Raw genomic sequence first — 5,390 nt, forward strand, 5'->3', positions numbered from 1 at the left:
ATTCTCCCGATGCCCAAACTGGTTGCACGGGAAACCGAGCATGACCGGGCACGAGCACGAGCACAACCAGGGGGCCCAGGCACCGCTGCAGATTGTTCAGCCGAGTGTAGTCCCGGACCGCGGTGCCTCAAGTGCCACCGCATTTTCCAGGAGCAGCAGCGGCACCCGCAGCAAGGCCAGGTTCACAGGCTCCCAGTGCGCGGCAGGGGCGCGCAAGGAAGAAACGCGAGAAGGCGCGCTGGGAAGGCGCGCACCTGGTACGCTGCAGTTGCCATAACCCCAGCGCTGCACACGGTGCAGGGCTCCGAGTGGCGCCAAGTGAGGCGGGCAGAGCCCAGGAAGCAGAACGCCTTAGCTAGAACATTTTAAACAAAACATCTGTACTTCATGTCTCTCCCTCTTTTGGGTTTACACTGTTCAATAGCGTTGATGGCATGCCTCCTCTTGCTTTTATTCTTTATATAAAAGAGCAGTTAAGAAGAAACCGTCCTCTTTAAACACTGCAAGGCGTGGACAAATACAGAGAACATGATGCTTTGCAAACGTAGTCGATCTTGTATAAGATAAATATTGAATGACACCATTATTATAAGGAAAGAAAGAGAAATGTGGTTTAGACACCAAACGACAAGTCTTTGATGATTACTAGGCGCCCAGGGACAGGGCGGGAACTGGGAGCGCAGGACGGGGGTAAAAAAAAGGGAATCACACTTACGGAGGCTCTAACGGGATATTGTTGAGATGGGCTGTGTAAGTACAGACAGCATGCTTCTTTCACCACCCTCTTGCCAAAAAGGAGGAAAAGACCGAAAAGGAGTTGGAGTCTTTAGGGACAAGTTCTTTTCAAACATGACAAAAACAACAAGAAATAGCACTGTTTTACATGAATGAAGTTGAGGGCTGGTTTTTACTCTGCTTTAGCTCTTAAGCAGTGCTCCTGGGATGAGAGTAAACTATTGGACACTTTAGAATCCAGGGTTGAAGAATGCTATCCTGGGTTTGGGGTAAATGAAAATCCCTGGCTGTAATGAAGGCAGCAAGGAAGCTCCATTTGTTTTCAAGGGCTGCTGTTAACAAACCATCAGAAACTGGGTAGCTTAAGACAACAGAAAAGTATTCTCTCACAGTTCTAGAGGGTAGGAGTCTGAAATCAAGGCTGGTCTTTTCTGGGGGCTGCAAGGAAGAAATCATCCCATGCCTCTCTCATAGCTTCTGTTGGCAGCATGGCCAGTTTATGTGTCACGGTCCTGTGGCTTTGTTTCCCTGTGTGATATATAGCCTCAAAAACCCAAAGGGGGCAGTTCGACTCTGTTCTAGAGGGTCACTATGAATCAGAATAGACTCAACAGTGGGAATAATGTCTTCACATACTTATTCATCTTTGTCTATTATAGTATTTGGCAGGGTGAGGTGGGAGGTGGTGAGGGCACAGTACTAGCACTTTGAACAGTGTGAGGCCCTCCCATTGCAGAGTTGTAGCATTCCTGGCTCCCATCAACCGTGTCATTAGTGCTTTCAGTCATAGAAAGAGGGCTCTCCCCCCACCCAAATTCTATTCCAACCACTCCCATGAGGGCGATACCACTACTCGTTGAGAACCAAAGAATTTTAACATAGATATTTCCCTAGATATTTCATGACTGTGTTTTAGACAAGATATGAGAAGTGTGGGAGAAAGATGGGCTTTCTACTCAGAGTCACAGTCTTAGAAAAGTACAGGGGCAGTTGTACCCTGTACTCTAGTATTGCTATGAGTCGGCATCCCCTCGATGGCAGTGAATTTGGAAGTGATGGGGATGCCCCTTCTCTGCTGGTTGGAATGTAGCTATGATGGACGAAGCTGGAGCTGCAAGTTGAGGCTTGCAGAGCTCACCAGACAGAAAAAGTCCGAGCTCCCGGAACCACTTCATTATTACAGTAGCACTGAACTGCATTCAGAATGGTTTTTTACCTTACTTTTATTGGGGGTTCGTACATCTCTACTCACAATCCACACATTCATCCAATGTGTCAAGCACATTTGTACATATGCCGCCGCCATCATTTTCAAAGCATTCTCTTCCCACTTGAGTCCCTGATATCAGCTCATTTCTTCCCCCACCCAATGTTTGATGAATTTGAGTTTAAGTCACTCTTATTGTTATTACAGCAGATATCTAGCAAATATATGTTTTATGTACCATATTACCACTGTAAAAATGTTCCTGTTGTTTTTCCTTTTAAAGTGTGCTAGGTTCTTAAATTCCAGAAATTCTAGACCTAGAGGACCTGATGCCAGGGGCTTAAGTGGAGAGCAAATGTTTTGAGAATGATGAGGACAATGAATGTACAAATATGCTTTATGCAATTGATGTATGTTTGGGTTGTGATAAGAGTTGTAAGAGCCCTAATAAAACTATTAAAATAAATAAATAAATAAACAAATAAGTTTCAGCCATCTAGCTCAGAAGCAACAAAGCCCACATGGAACAACATATCAACCTGTGTGATCACGGGGTGTCGAAAGGATCACTGAAGACAAATGGGTGCATAAGCAAATGTGGTGAAGAAAGCTGATGGTGCCCGGTTATCAAAAAGTATAGCGTCTGGGGTCTTAAAGGCTTGAAGGTAATCAAGCGGCCATCTAGCTCAGAAGCAACAAAGCCCACATGGAAGAAGCACACCAGCCTATGCAACCACGAGGTGTCGAAGGGATCAGGTGTAAGGCATCATCAGAACAAAAAATCTTTCCATAGTGAATGATGGGGGGAGTGCGGAGTGGAGACCCAAAGCCCATTAGTAGGCCACTGGAGATCCCCTTGCAGAGGGGTCTAGGGGAGGAGATGAGCCAGTCACGGTGCGATGTAACAATGATGAGAAATACAACCTTCCTCTAGTTCCTAAAGGTTTCCTCCCCGCTCCCACTACCATGACTCGAATTCTATCTTGCAAGACTGGCTAGACCAGAGGAGGTACACTGGTACAGATAGGAACTGAAAATACAGGGAATCCAGGACAGATGAGCCCTATAGGACCAGTGGTGTGAGTGGCAAAACAGGGAAGGTAAAGGGAGAATGGGTAGGGAAGAGGGAACCGATTACATGGAACTGGGTGTGACCTCCTCCCTGGGGGACAGACAACCAAAAAGTGGATGAAGGGAGACGTCGGACAGGGCAAGATATGACAAAATACCCATTTATAAACTATCAAGGGCTGATGCGGGAGGGGGGAGCGGGGAGGGAGGGGAAAAATGAGGACCTAATGTCGGGGGTTTAAATGGAGAGAAAATGTTTTGAGAAACGATGTACAAGTGCGCTTTACACAATTGATGTGTGTATGGATTGGGATAACAGTTGTATGATCCCCTAATAAAATGTTAAAAAAAAAATAAAAAAACAATATAGCAACATAAAAGAATATAAGAGCACTGGTAAATTCAAAAAAAAAAAAGAGTTGTAAGAGCCCTAATAAAACTATTAAAATAAATAAATAAATAAACAAATAAGTTTCAGTATAAAACAAACAAACAAAACCCCCCCAAAAAAACAATGTGCCCATTACTAACACTAGTCACACTGTTCTTGCTCTAAATAAAACCTGCCTGTGAAGGTGTGGAAAATTGCCCAAAAATGGAAAGGCTGCCTCAAAAGACATGTGCATTAAAACTGAATGAGTTTGTATTAATTCATGTTCTTAAAATCAGCATACAGATATGTATCCTGGTCTCCACCCTCTGGCCAGCACTGGATGTATTGCCATAGCTTGACAATCTGCGGGATGCAAAGTAAAAACATAATGCTTTGTTTATATTTAATTATGAGTGCTTGTTTATTTCCCCTGTTCATCTAAAGACTATACTATGTCTTTCTGTTGTCAGACAACTTAACTGCCTATTTCTACCCATGGTCTGCTTACACTTTTACTTTTTAAAATGTGTGTGTGTATGTGTAGGGGGCTGACTTGCCCTTTACTTACCAATTTTAAATGTTCAAATTCAAGGTTTCTAAAAGGTCACAGACAACTTCTATTACGCCCCCCCCCTTTGAATTCCATTTTCCCACAAACTTTCTGAAGTCCCCTGGTACATTGAGAAAATTATTCTTTTGTGACAGGTGATGATAATTACTTCCTCTGATTTGTTGTTTGGCTTCACAGACATTTAAAATTTCTGTATGATCTAATGGTTCCTTTCTACTAAGCTTCTTCCCATGTGAAGATTATAAAAGAAAACTTTTCTGGTAGTTTTGAAGCTTCACTGACCAAAAAAAAAAGAAAAAAGAAAAACTGAAATAAAAATGGAATCCAATTTAGGAGGTTAGCCAAAATATTCCCCAAAGTGCTAAGTCCAAAGACAATGTTGTAAACTCCCTCCCCACTGACTACACTTGTCACCTTTATCACATGCTACATTCAACTTCCCCTCAAGCAGTTTGCCAGGACTTTACCCATCTAAACAGCAGCCACAGAAGTAAGGCATGAACAAATGCGGGGGCATAGGGCAGCATTGACCCTGACTCTATGTCAAGCATGCAGCTGGTGTAAGATCACTCCTCTGGACTCGGGATCTGCCCATCATGGCTCAGTGGCTGCAAGGGTGGTGGAACAGTTTCTGCTACGAAAACACCTTATGCATTGATTCTTTTTTTTACAACAGGCTTTCTCAATAGCGGCATGATAGTATTTTGGGCCAGAAAACGATCATATGCATTGTAGGATATTTAGCAGTATCTCTGGCTTCTACCCATTAGATGCCAGCAGCATCCTCCCCACCGCACCCCTATTTTTCTATTTAGTAGTCAGCTACAGTATTTAAATAGGCAAGTTATTTTACTCTTTAATGAGGCCTTTTATTGTTGCTTTTTCTGTTACACAAAGTTAAACATATCAAGTGTTGACAAGTCAATGTTAATGCAATATATCCTACAACTGACCATCACTTTCTAGGACCAAACAAGCAAAGAAATTACACTGAAGAAACTTCTTTCCATTTTTGGGAAAATAAACACTAGCAAAGTTAACCTTCCTACAAATTCACATTTAATGGTCAACACTACACAATTCAACCTTCTTACAAAGTCCTATCTAATAGTCAACACTATATAATTCAACCTTCTTCCAAAGTCATATCTAATAGTTAACACTATATAATTCAACCTTCTTACAAAGTCATATCTAATAGTTAACACTATATAATTCAAACTTCCTACAAATTCTTATCTAATAGTCAACACTATATAATCTAACCTTCTTACAAAGTCATATCTAATAGTTAACACGATATAATCCAACCTTCTTACAAAGTCATACCTAATAGTTAACACGATATAATTCAACCTTCTTACAAAGTCATATCTAATAGTTAACACGATACAATTCAACCTTCTTACAAAGTCATATCTAATAGTTAACAC

At 42.0% G+C, this 5,390-nt stretch overlaps 1 protein-coding gene across 2 annotated transcripts in view; it reads right to left on the reverse strand.

Annotated features, from left to right (window-relative positions):
* The window catches only part of MBTPS2 (membrane bound transcription factor peptidase, site 2), a 66,958-nt gene that overhangs the window by 22,157 nt on the left and 39,411 nt on the right, over positions 1-5,390 (reverse strand). The window lies entirely within an intron of this gene.

Source organism: Echinops telfairi, unplaced genomic scaffold (genome assembly GCF_000313985.2).
Source record: "Echinops telfairi isolate 266 unplaced genomic scaffold, ASM31398v2 ScPeMD7_53;HRSCAF=182, whole genome shotgun sequence".
Taxonomy (NCBI): domain Eukaryota; kingdom Metazoa; phylum Chordata; class Mammalia; order Afrosoricida; family Tenrecidae; genus Echinops; species Echinops telfairi.